Genomic DNA, 14,317 nt, shown 5'->3' on the forward strand with positions numbered 1-14,317 from the left:
AGAAATCAAAAGTATCAATAAGCACATGAGAAAGTGTTCCAAATCTCGAATAATTAGAGAAATGCAAATCAAAACAACTCTGAGGTATCACCTCACACCTAGCAGGATTGGCTAAAATGAAAGAAGGGGAGAGTAATGAATGTTGGAGGGGATGTGGCAAAATTGGGACATTAATGCATTGCTGGTGGAGCTGTGAACTGATCCAGCCATTCTGGCTGGCAATTTGGAATCATGCTCAAAGGGCTATAAAAGAATGCCTGCCCTTTGATCCAGCCATACCATTGCTGGGTTTGTACCCCAAAGAGATCATAGATAAACAGACTTGTACGAAAATATTTATAGCTGCGCTTTTTGTGGTGGCAACAAATTGGAAAAGGAGGGTATGTCCTTCAATTGGGGAATGGCTGAACAAACTGTGGTATATGCGGGTGATGGAATACTATTGTGCTAAAAGGAATAATAAACTGGAGGAGTTCCAGGCGAACTGGAGAGACCTCCAGGAACAGATGCAGAGCGAAAGGAGCAGAGCCAGGAGAACATTGTACACAGAGACTGATATACTATGGTAAAATTGAATGTAATGGACCTCTGTACCAGCAGCAATACAATGACCCAGGACAATTCTGAGGGATTTATGGTAAAGAATGCTACCCACATTCAGAGGAAGGACTGCAGGAGAGGAAACATATAAGAAAAACAACTGCTTGAACGCATGGGTCGGGGTGGACATGATTGAGGGTGTGGACTCGAAACTACCACATCAATGCAACCACCAACAATTTGGAAATTGGTCTTGATCAAGGACACATGACAAAACTAGTGGAAATGTGTATCGGCCATGGGTGGGGGGAGTGCGGGGGGCGAAGGGGAAAGGAGGAGCATGAATCATGTAACCATGTTAAAAATGAATATTAATAAATGTTTAAAAAAAAAAAGCCTTTGCTGGTAGGCAGGGCAGTCCAGAGTCCAAAAAGAAAACATCAGAAGAAACAAATAAGAAAAATAAAGTTTAATGGGCATCCTTGCTTCACTCCTGGTCTTATTGGGAAGGTTTCTAACTTATCCCCATTGCAGATGATACTTGCTGATGTGTTTTTTTTGTTTTTTTTTTTAGACCCTTAACTTTGGTGTATTGTCTCCTTGGTGGAAGAGTGGGAAGGGTGGGCAATGGGGGTCAAGTGACTTAAGTGCCCAGGGTCACACAGCTGGGAAGTGGCTGAGGCCGGGTTTGAACCTAGGACCTCCTGTCTCTAGGCCTGACTCTCACTCCACTGAGCTACCCAGCTGCCCCTTGCTGATGGTTTTAAATATATACTGTTTATTATTTTTAGGAAAGGCCCTTCTATACTTTTTAGTTCCTTTCTATTCTTTCTAGTGTTTCCAATACGAATGAGTGTTGTATTTTATCAAAGGATTTTTCTGCATTTATTGAGATAATCATGTGATTTCTGTTGGTTTGGTTCTTGATATTATATGGATGGGTTTCCTAATATTAAACCATCCTTGCATTCTTGGAATAAATCAAGGAGGTGTCCATAGAGGAAGTGGAATTTGAGGTGTTCTTTAAAGGAAATCTTTAAGGAGGCAAGGAGAAGGAGGAAAGCCATGCTAGGCACAATAGCCTGGGTATGGGAGTGCAAAGGATGACCGAGAGAAAGAAGAAACAAATCAGCTGGAGGATAGAGAATAGAAACATGGGAAGACAGGCAAAGTAGGACAGTGCCCAAGCATAAAGGGTCTTGAATTTGCACTTAACTATGGAACCAAAAGGGATCCACACTTAAGGATTCTGAGTTGTGCCATCCCAGATCTATGCAATGGAAAAATTATTTTGGTTAATAGTATGAAGTCTTGATTACATATGGGACTTGGAAAAAGTTTTTGTCATAGTTTAGCAACTGGTGAGGAAGATAAAACATGGTCATTTGTCTAAGGTTATGCTCCTTCTCCAGAAGCACACTGTTTGCTAAGCAACAAGACAATTTAGATGCCATGCTTTTACAGGGCTTTGAGGGTCTCGTGAGCTTCAAGTTTTTCCTGGCTGTGACCCTAATCCATGGGAGGAAAAGGCTCTCTGTGAAGGGAGAGGACCCACTTGGATAAAAATTTTCAGGTCAATGGACAATGCCTCCTATCAAAACAAGGAGACACTTGCCACACGTGGCACACACCTTGGTTTGTCCTGCTGCATGCAACCACTTTCATTTCCCATTCATGGATGACTAAACAGACATGCTAAAATTCATGGGCTTGGAATTAAAAATTCTAAGACATCACCCTTAGGCCTTGTTATGCTTATCCTTGGACAAAGAGCATCATATTTCAGATTTCACTTCTGCCAAATATGGGTGGCTCAGTGAACAGAGCACCAGGCTGGGAATCAGGAAGACTCATTTTCCCGAGTTCAAATCTGGCCTTCAACACTTACTGTGTGACCCTGGGCAAGTCACTTAGCTCTGTTTGCCTCGGTTTCTCATCTGTAAAATGAGCTGGAAAAGGAAAAGTATTTCTGCCAAGAAAATCCCACGAGGAGCCAGGAAGTCAGATATAACTGAAATGACTAAACGACGACATCTGCCAAATGGGCACAGTCTCCTATGTTGACATCCATCATTATTCCTGTCTGCCTTCATTAATATTTTTCTCATTATTTAGAAAGCTCTCCCTTCTTTTTGCCTGCTTATCTTTCAAGGTCCAAATCAAATCCCATCTTCTATGAATTGAGAATTACTAATGGCTTTCTAATAGGACCACAGCATTTAGAGGGAATTTAGAAATCTTCTAGAAGAAAGATGCTTAAGAGATTTGATTTACCATAGTGATAAAATACCACAATGACAGTAAAAAGTTGAGCTAGGATTCCATTTCAGGTTCCCAAACTTCAAATCCACTACCAGTTAATCCCTTCTTACACAGCTACTCAAGAAATACAGTATTTTGAAAAGCTCAAGATAAAGGGATGTAAAGGAACAACTCTTTGAATTTATATATCTGTAAAGTTTACAAAGTATTTTTCTTTTATAACAACTTTAGGAGAATGTAATAAGGACAGTAGCTTAGCTCTAGTTATTGAGCCTTTTGACTCAAAAGCCTAGATAATTTTTCTAGGTAATCTATAACCTGTGAGATACAATTCAATGCTATAAAGGGGGCTAAGAAGTAGAAAGCTGTTCATGCCAGGTTCTAGCCCATGGAAACTATCTGGATAAATAAGAAACATTTGATGAAACCAGAATAATATGAAGGGAGAATTCCAATAAGGGAAAAAGTTATCTTAAAAAAAAAAAAAGTAAAAAAACCCTAAATGGGTAATACAGGGAATTCATCAACCAATTTACATTTAAAAAATGCATATACATTAGCTAGATGCAAGGGCAGGTTATAGTAGATGAAGACAAAAGTTTGACACCATGTTCTACAAATATTCATTAATAAATAGGTCAATGTCAATTAGAAAGATATCCAGCAGAGAAACCCAGGAATTTTATACTTGGATCTATGCTGTTTAACCTTTTTCTCAATGACTTATTACATACTTAAAAGAAAAACAGGCTGTAAATAAAAGACTTTGAAGGTTTCATGTACAACTTCCTTCTTTGTTTTAGTGCATATATGAATATTCTTATTTTAGATAGAGAATAAAAAAATCTTATCAATAAATTGGTTAAAAATATAACTGGCATATTTCTTGAATCTACAGATGATGCAAAGTTGACAGGGACAGCTAACTGATTGGAGAGTTAGGATGATAAAGGATATTCACATGTTGGAATACTGGGCCAAATCTAATCAAGATGAATTTTAATAGAGATCTATGTAGCCTTAACACTTAGGTTCAAACAATGAACTCTATACATTTAAGATTTGGAGGGGTGGGTGGTATGCCTAAGAGCAGCAATCTCAGAGTTTTAGTGGAGTACAAATTAAATGATTCCACAACAATAAAGGTGGCCAACTAAAGCCCAAGGAGCACAGCTGGATTGGCAATATTCTCACAGTAGTCTCACTAGCTAGAACCTGATGTGAACAGCTTTCTACTTCTTAGTCCCCTTTATAGCACTGAATTATGTAGAGATTACCTAGAAAAATTATCTAGGTCTTTTGAGTCAGAAGACTCAATAACTAGAGCTAAACTAGTGTAGCTAAACTATTTGGAGTTTTATGTTCCCTTAAGAGATTTGGGTCTGGAGTCAGGAAGGGCTGAGGTCAAATCCAGCCTCAGACACTTACTTGCTGGGTAACTGGACAGATCACTTCTGTTAACCTCAGCTTCTGCAACTGCAAAATGGGATGAATAATAACACCTACCTTCTCAGGTTGGTTGTAATGATCAAATGAGATAATATTTGTAAAAGGCTTAGCACAGTAACTGCCACATAGAAAGTGCTATATAAATGCTAGCTATTATTCTTATTACAGGCACAACATTTAAGGGCACCAATAAAAGATGGAGATTCTCTAGATGCTGATATCAAAATGGTGAAAGGATGAGTTGAAGCCCCTAAGAATGAAGAAACCTGATGGGATATGATAGCTATCTCCAAGTACCTGATGGACCATCACAAGGGAGAAAGATTAGTCTTGTTCTGCTTAGCTCCAAAAAGAAAAAATAAGGAGCAAGGAAGGGTAGAAGGTGTAAAGAGACAGGTTTAGGTTTGATTTGCACAGAAAAGCTTCCCACAGTTAGAACTTTCCAAATGCAAACTGGATTGCCTAGAGGGAGCAAGTTGCCTCTCACTAAAAGTCTTCAAAATGGAAGACTATTTTTAGGTATGTTTTAGAAGAGGAATTTTTCTAGTCTTACAAGTTGGACTAGACTGTTACAAATTTCCATCTTTGGAGTCCCGTAAATCTATGGCTTCTATGGCAATCTCAAGGCTCTAAGGATTTAAAAATGAACTTGAGAGATTAAAAACAAAGTGAAAAGAGCCTGGGAAGATAGGAACAAAAGATATTTTGCCAACAGAGTACAGCAACATGAAGGACATCCAAATGATTGTTGACATCCAATAGGGCTGTGGTGAAGAAGAGGTCTTCTCTGTCTGTTTGACAAATTGGTCTGGGACATCCTTGGGGCTACAGAGTCCTACAAAAAGTTCTTAGAATGTTTCAAACTCATAGCCAGACACTGGGCACTGTCCAAGTCAACCAAGTAAAAAAGCAAAGAAGCTTGTGATGCTTTCTGGAATCCCTGACCACTCCTAGGTAACTAATGGTTATTCAGTAGAGACAGGTAACAAAAGGTTGCCATGCTGCCTACTGGGTTTCATTACCTGACAGTTGCTTTTTCATGACTAAGATCCAGATCTACCCAGGGTGGCTGCTCCTCTGCTTGCCTTGGCACACACAGAGCTAACAGAGGTGTGAGAAGGGTGATTGTGTGACTGTATTTTTCATCACCATGGCAACAGGGGGACTTTTACAAATACTGGCTTATGACTTCACTGGAGGATCCAGGAAGGGGAGCTATAATGATTAGAAGAGAGGAATTTACATTGAAAACATTACCTTAAGTGAAAAATAACACCTTAGAACAAGGTCCAAAGGAAGAAACATTATCAGAGGTGCTCCCCTCCTTAAAAAAAAACAAAAAACCCCTTACTTTCCATTTTAGAATCAATACTAAGTATTGGTTCCAAGGCAGAAGAGCAGCGAGGGCTAGGTAATTGGGGTTAAGTGACTTACCCAGGCTCTCATAACTAGGAAGAGTCTGAGGCCAGATTTAAACCCAGGACTCCTGTTTCTAGGCCTAGCAATTCTATCCAGAGCCATCTAGCTGACCCAGAGGCTCCTTTTACATCTGTGCCTATTTCATGGGTCAAGGAAGGCTCCCCCATTCAGAATGGTGGTAGAAATACACTTAAAAAAAAAAGCTCATACCTAGAACCAATACTGTATATTGCCAAGGCAAAAGAGTGCTAAGGGTTAGGCAACAGAGATTAAGTGACTTGTCCAGGGTCATACAGTTATGAAGTGCTTGAGGCCATATTTAAACCCAGGACCTCTCTTCTCCAGGCCTGACTCTAATATCCACTGAGTCCTCCTAATATCTACTTAGCAACCTCCAGAACAGGGGTCGGCAACATATGGCTCTCGAGCCATATCTGGCTCTTTTGAGGGCCAGATATGGCTCTTTCTGCAGGAGCCATAAAGTCCATTTTTTTCAGGTGCTGTTACAGGAGCAGCACTGTGAGCACTGTATGGCTCTCACGAAATTACATTTTAAAAAATGTGGCATTTATGGCTCTCATGGGCAAAAAGGTTGCTGACCCCTACTCCAGAAATACACTTTCTACCACTATTCAGGTACTTTCCAGCTCTGCTATCTAGATGACCTTGGATTAGGTACACTATTTCTTTAGGTCTGAGTTTCTATAGCTGTAAAATGTGGGTGGGGGAAGAGGGGGTGCAGAACAGGGAGAAGGTAATGCTCTCCACCTATCCTTGTAGACAGAAAGATAAAATCTATATGGCAGTATAGGTAGGTGGATCTGAAATAGGCCGAATGATCCCCAAAGTAGTCACTGACAGAAGGTCATCAACTTGGAAGGAGGTTTCTAGCAGAATGCTCCACTCTTTATCTTGTGCTGTTTAACACCATCAATTATATTAAGTAATATTTAGAGCCCTGTTGGCAAATGCATGGCACGAATGCCTCCATGTCAGAGGGGGCTGCTCCATTCCCTGCCCCTCTGCCTAGCAGGCCAATGTGAGCACTTCCTCCCTATCCTGTCTGGAGGAGGAAGGAAGGGAGGGAGAGAAGGGAGGGGAGGGATAGAGAGAGAGAGAGAGAGAGAGAGAAAAGAGGGAGAGGGAGACGGGGAGAGAAAGAGAGAGAAAGAATTTTCCCCACAGGTGGCTTGAGGGTGCAATTTTGGCATCCAATCTCTAACTCTAACTTAAGAGTATACCAGGCACTATGCTAAGTGTATTGGGGACTAAAAAAAAAAGTGGGAGGCCAGAACTTGCTCTCATGAATTCTCTAGATTCTGTTATAACTCAGATTAGACAAGAATGATATGTTCAAATCTGTAGAAGACACAGAAGTGGGAGAGTAACACACTTGATGATAAGTCAGGAACCAAAAAGGATCTTGATGGGCTAGAGAAATAGGCCAAATTTACTTAAATTAACTTTTTGGCTCAGAACATTATCATCTAAAAACAAAAATAATGATTAAAAAGCATTGTCTTAAAAACAAACAAACACCATAATCTGTTGTCTTCAAGGATCTTACATTTTAAAAACAAAAAAAAAATTTTGAAACAAACTCCAACCCCGCTTTAAAAAAAAAAATCATGTACCAAGAGGGGATGATATATCCAAATAGTTCATCTGAAAATGATTTGAGGTTTTAGAGGACAACAGATTGAATCTGAATCATCAGTATAAAATAGTAGCTGATAAAAATTAATGAGATTTTGGGCTGCAACAAAGAGGCATAGTGCCCGCCATAAGGGAGTGAAGAGTTTCCTTGTCCTTTCCCCAGGTCAGATAACTTTTAGAATATTACATTCAGTTCTGGCTATCAGTTTAAGCAAGCAGATAAGCTAAAGAGAATCCAGAGGAACCAAACCAAGAAAAGGCTTCAAAGTCATGCCATATGGGACTGGCTAAAGGAAAATGGGATTCTTCATGTGGAGAACTGGAGGAAAGACATTGGTCTTCTTTAATTAGCCAGAGTTATCATGGAAGAAGGAGTGATTTGGCCTGCTTGGTCCCATGGGGCAGAATCAGTATCAATGGCAAGAGATTATAGAAACATATTTTACATTGATGTAAGAAAAAACTCCCTAAAAAGTAAGAGCTTTTCAAGAGTGGAGCAGACTATTTTCTTTAAAAACAAAACCCTAAAAACCCCATACCTTTTGTATTAGAATCAGTACTAAGTATCAATTCTAAGGCAAAAAGCCTTAGGGAAAAAAAAAAAAAAAAAAGAACCATAAGGGATAGGCAATAGGGGTTAAGTAACTTGCCCAGGGTCACACAGCTAACAAGTGTCTGTGGCCACATCTGAAGCTAGGACTTCCCATTTTGGCCTGGCTCTCTTTCCACTGAGCTGCCCCTAGAGGGGAATCTGAAATTATAAAATCCAAATGGTCTCCTTCTCCCCAGCAACCCCCAGAGATGATAAGCAATTTGAATTGGATTATATGTATTATCATGCAAAACACACTTCCATACTAGTCATTGTTATAAGAGAATATTCATATAAAAACAAAAAGAAATAAATAAACTAATGTGAAAGATAGTCTGCTTTGATCTGCATCTGACTCCCACAGTTCTTTCTCTGGATGTGGATAACATCCTTTGCCATAAATCCTTCAAACTTGTCCTGGATTATTGTACTGCTGAGAGTAGCCAAGTCTATCACATCTGACATCCCACAACACTGCTGTTACTGTAAAAAATGTTCTCCTGGTCCTGCTTATTTCATTCTGCATCAATTCACACAGGTCTTTCTAGCTCTTTCAGAAATCATCCTGTTCATCACAGCACAATAGTATTCCATTACCATCATATAACACAATTTGTTCAGCCGACCCCAATTGATGGACATCCTCTTAATTCCCAATTCTTTGCCACCACAAAAACAGTTGCTATAAATATTTTTGTACAAATAAGTCCTTTCAAAGAGAGTTTGATTCACTCTTCACAGTTGGCCTAGACCAACAGTTCTTAACTTTTTGTGTGTCAATGACCCCTTTGGTAGTCTGGTGAATGCTATAAACCCCTTCTTGGTTATTGTGCTAAGCAGTGGAAATACCAAAAAAGCAAAAGGTAGTTCCTGCCCTCAAGGAGCTCACAATCTAATGACAGAGAAAACAAGCAAATAAATATGTACAAATGAGCCAAACACAGGATAAATAGGAAATAATTAAGAGAAGGAAGGCACTAAAATTAAAAGTGGCTTGGGAAAGGTTTCCAGTAGAAGGTGAGAGTTTAAGTTGGGACTCATTTTCAGAATACAATTTTAAAATGCATTGAGACTCAGGAGTATGAAAAGAATTTATTTTATTGAAATATAATTAATATTAAAAAAACAAAACTAAATTCACAAACTTCAGGTTAAGAGTCACTGCCCTAGATACTGAGTTTTATGAAGACAGAGATTCTATTAACTAAATTTTTTATTTCTCTCCTGGTAAGGCCTGTACTTTATACTAATACTCATATATTACATTCTACAGAGTTGGGTTTGCAATTTTTATTTTATACGTCACGTTGGTCGAAAACCTTTCTCTAAGAGGAATAACACAAGCCCTTAGGCCCTAATCATTTATAAAAAAAGACTTAACAAGCATTTATTAAGCTCCTACTTTTTACCAGGTATGGTGATAGGAGCTGAGGACCCAGAGCCAAAAAAAAACAATCTCTTGCATCAAGGAGCACATATTCTATCAAGGGAACTATGTTCAATCTATAAAAGTAGATATACAATAAACATATTAAGGGTAGGGCACACTAACCAAGAAAGATGTTTCAGAGAAAAAAAGAAGCTGGCTCTTGAGCCACACTCTGAAGGAAGTTAGGAATTCTAAGAGGTAGAGGCAAGGAGGGAATACATTAGAAGTCTAGGAAAAGGTTATGTAAGGCACAGGAGACAGTAAGGAGCTTTAGAACTTTTACATTCTCAGCTTCTCTGAACATGCTGACCAGATCATCACAGGCTCTCACACCTGAGTCAGAGGCCAGGGACCACTAGGCCTAAAAACACCCATTAGCCCAAACTGTATCAGGCAAATTCTCTTCTGTTAGTGGGAAAGAGGTTTCCCCATTGAGTGATTGTTGAGCTCAGTAAGGGATGGTAGGAGTGATGTTCTCGAAATCCTAAAGATTTCTGAAGAATGAACATTTTATTCTTGTGCTAGATCTTAGGACATGTAGAGCAAACCAAAATTAAGAGTAAATGCAGGCAGGCATCATTAGAACGGTAGCTCCTTCAGAGGAGAATCCCCAGTGCCTAGCCCCAATATTAATGAATACAGTGATCCTCACCTATCACGGGAGATACAATCCAGAGACTCCCACAATAGGTGAAAATCCACAAAGTAGCAGCATTATGTTTATTATTTATATATATATTTTAAGGCTTTATAAACCCTTCCCACTCTTCTATAAACCTTTTCCACATTCTTATTAACCTAGTCACAGTGTTGAGGTTGGTTGGCTGCCTTTCATTCCATCAGCCAATAGTGTGCCACAGTAAGAATATCTCCAAGATACAGAATTGGATATATATTTTTAAAAAACCCCACAATACAGTAATATAGCAAGGGGTGACTACAGTTCAAGTATTAATAAATCCTTGTTGACTGTTTGAAGGTGTGGTCTTTTAGTCTTTATATCCCTAGTAGAAAGTCTGATGTATAGTAGAAACTTAAGAAATCCTGACTGATTGGCCAAAAACACATGACAATGAAATGAAATAGAACCTGGCACCATATCTTCCCTCAATGGCATGTGCAGGTCTAGACTATTATTATTATTATTTTAAACCCTTACCTTCCATCTTGGAGTTAATACTTTTATTGGTTCCGAGGCAGAAGAATGCTAAGGGCTAGGCAATGGGGGGGTCAAGTGACTTGCCCAGGGTCACAAAGCTGGGAAGAGGCTGAGGCCAGATTTGAACCTAGGACCTCCAGTCTCTAGGCCTGGCTCTCAATCCACTGATCTACCCAGCTACCCCCTGCAGGTCCAGATTATTTTTAACCTATGTGAAGCACAATTAGTAAAGAAAACTTCCAGGTTATGGGGTCCAGGGAATGAGTTCAAAATGTATTCCAAAGTCTAGTTCAGACCACACCTGGACTTCCTACCAGGTTCTGTCTCCTCTGCTTGTGGTGCTTTGGTGAGTAAACATGGTTAACAAGGTAGCCCTGGGTCCATAAAAGATTCCTTCAAAGCCACTGGTGAACTATGGAAATTTCTCCCTCACTCCCACCAAGGAGGTTTGCCATAAGGCGGTGGGAACTGCAGGTCCAAAATTGAACTCTGGTTCTAGGGGCTTTCATCCATCAGGCTTGAGCCTGACAACAGCTACTTCACCTCACTTGCTGGGGAGCCTGAATTCTCTCAGTCATCTCAAAACGCTTCTCATTTTGGGAGTTGCTCCTGGGAGGGACAAGAGTCTTATGAGTGAAGGCACATTAGTCTGCAAATGAGGAGTGAATGATCTTCAAGAACAACCAGGCCTTATCTAAAGAAGAAGAAACTCAGTGGGATAAGTGAGTATACAATGGAAATTTTGAAAGTTCAGAAGAAACAAAACCTGACACTGAAATGAAATATAATGCTTGGGTATCAAGAATCATTTGAAGAAGGGAGGTGAGGAAAGGGTCGGGAGAAAGGAAACAGAAGTGTTCAAAGCCTTTGTTGCCACATTGTAAAACCTTTTGTTTCTGAAGTTTCTATATCATTAAAAAAACCCAGCTCAATTGTCCCCACTGTGAATCTCTGGACGACTTTCTTTTCCCCTCTATTACTGTGGCAAGCATGAGCCCATCTTGTTCCCAACTTGAGCAAAGCACAATTAGGAAGATAAACCTTAGAAGATCAGGTGGGGGAGGGGACAATGGATACAAAACACAAGTCCTAGTGTTATCCATGACCCTTAGTCCCTACCTTCATCATGGTTGATTTACAGTATATATACTCCCCATCCCCACAGTCATGGTCCAAATATCCTTAATGTTGGAATTTAATATGGCTATCAGGATTCAATAGTACCCCTTTTTCTTCAATGCAATTTCCCGTTTTCATCAACATCAGGAATTTTACCAAAAGGTCTCTTAGAAAACAGTGCTTTTCTTACATTTCTTCCCATAAATCTATTTGCCATAAATATAGGGGCATTTGGAGATTATTCGGCCACAGAGGGGCCAAGATTTTCTGGTGGGCATGGGAGGAAGTGGGGAGAAAGATGACAGAACTTCACAATTTAAATGATCTCAAAGGTCACTTTCACCTTTAGATCAATTTTCTCATTATATGAAACAACACTTATACTTAAAGAAGTCACAACAATCTAACTCGCAAAGTTAATGGATTTGAACCCAGGTCTCCTGATCTCAAATCTTAGTGTTTTTATCTCTGTACCAGATTACTTCTTATCTATATTAGGCTCAGACCTCAGAGATTACCTAATATTATTAAATTGATTTCCTTCCTTCCTTCCTTCCCTTCTCTTCCCTGTCCTTTTTGTCTTTTAGTATCAATTCTAAGAAAGAAGAATGGCAAGGGCTAAGCAATTGGGGTTAAGTGATTTGCCCAGGATGTCTAGGAGGCTGGGAAGTGTCTGAGGCCATATTTGAAGCCAGGGTCTCCCATCTGCAGGCCTGGCTCTCAAGCCACTGTGCTACCTAGCTGCCCCACATGAGATTTCAAAAGGCAGCTTGGCATAATGAATAAGAAGACTGAATTTGGAGTCAAGAAGACTGGAATTTGAACTCAGGTCTTCCTGATACAAGGCTCTAACTACTATGCTACTAGCTGCCCGGCAATCAGAAAAAAGAATCAGGAAAAAAGAAAACAACTTTTTGAACAACATCGTACTTAAGCCTTGAAAAGAGTTGGGAGTTTGAAGAGCTGGACATGAAAAGAAAAGAGTGTTTCAGGTATGAGAAGAAGGACCTGGGCAAAGGCATGGAGGTAGGATATGGAATGTTGTATGTGGGGAATACTAAGTTTGGCCAGCTTGCCAAAAGGGGAAAATTTAAGACAGAGATTATTACATTACTCCAAGAGAGCAGCTGATGATAACAAGAGAGGTTGTGCACAATTCCAGAAGACTTGTGATGAAACATGGCACCCACATCCTGACGGAAAGGTGACAGACTATTAAGACATGGCCAATGGGGAGTTTGTTCTGCTTGACTATACATATTTGTCACAGAAGTATAAATGAGGATTTGCTTTTCTTTCTCAAAAGGGAGTGAGAAGCCAGATTTTATTTAATTATTTTTTAAAAACCAAGCCAAACACAACAGGTTAACATTTGTCAAAGAGGAGGCTGGGATAATTACTACACAATTTCCTAAATTCAATCTAGGAAATTACTATCAGAAATGAGAAGAGGAGGTAGCCTAAGCCAGTTTGAGTGCAGCATTGGGACTTATGGACTACAGAAACACTGAGAAGCACTGAGGGAAGTTCAGGGACACACAGATGGATGGATATGCCCACATCCACATCCCACAAGGAGAGAGAGGTCAATGGAGAGGCTGCCATCTTCCTCACCAGAAGGAGCCTCTATAGCAGTGATTCCCAAAGTGGGTGCTACTGCCCCCTTGTGGGTGCTGCAGCAACCCAGGGAGGCAGTGATGGCCACAGGTGCATTTATCTTTATTAATTGCTATTAAAATTAAAAAAAAAATTAATTTCCAGGGGGCTAAGTAACATTTTTTCTGGAAAGGGGGTGGTAGGCCAAAAAAGTTTAGGAACCACTGATCTATAGGGATGAGAATGTGGCAGATCCACTGAAGAATAACATGCATCCTTGCTTCCCATGTTTTACCCAGTCTGGATGATTGGTTACAATATTTTCAAAGTTTGCAGAACTCTTAAGAGGCACTGGGATATTTTAAGGCTTGAAGGAAGTTGCATATCACCTAAGCCCTGTTTACCTGAGATGAATTCCTTATACCCAGGAATCTTACTATCTGTAGGGATTACAAATTACTTCTATTTCAATTTAAATTTGGAGCTGGAAAGATGTTTAGAGATTTTGTCCAAACTATTAACTTTATAGATGAGAAAATGGAGGTTCCCTGGTACCACTCAACTCATACACAGGATAAGCTCCAGATAAAAACATCAATTTGGCACAAAATTAATAAAAATAAAAGTATGCTCGTTTAAGGTTTAGGGGAAGAGACTTTCATATACTGCTGGGGACAATACAAATTTGTTGCAGTTTCTAAAAGATTAATCTGTTGTGTTCTTTTAGTCATGTTTGACTCTTCATGACTCCATTAGAGGTTTTTTGGTGAAGATACTGGAGTGGTTTACCATTTCCTTCTCTATCTCATTTTACAGTTGAGGTAACTGAGGCAGACAGAATTAAGTGGCATGCCCGTAGTTACAGAATTAATAAATGTCTGAGGCCAAATTTGAACTCAGGAAGAAGAATCTTCCTGTCTCCAGGCCTTATACTCTATCCCCTGCACCACCAACTGCCCCCAATCTGTTGTTACTTAATAAGTATTATAAAAATGATAAATATCCTTTGACAAAGTAACTCTAATATTGGACATATACTTGAAGGAATTTTAAAAGGAAGGATTTCTAAAAATGTTTATAGATGCATTATGTGACA

The 14,317-nt window shown here is 39.6% G+C and overlaps 1 protein-coding gene across 1 annotated transcript in view; it reads right to left on the reverse strand.

Annotated features, from left to right (window-relative positions):
- The window catches only part of KPNA6 (karyopherin subunit alpha 6), a 77,470-nt gene that overhangs the window by 25,482 nt on the left and 37,671 nt on the right, over positions 1-14,317 (reverse strand). The window lies entirely within an intron of this gene.

Source organism: Gracilinanus agilis, chromosome 3 (genome assembly GCF_016433145.1).
Source record: "Gracilinanus agilis isolate LMUSP501 chromosome 3, AgileGrace, whole genome shotgun sequence".
Lineage (NCBI taxonomy): Eukaryota > Metazoa > Chordata > Mammalia > Didelphimorphia > Didelphidae > Gracilinanus > Gracilinanus agilis.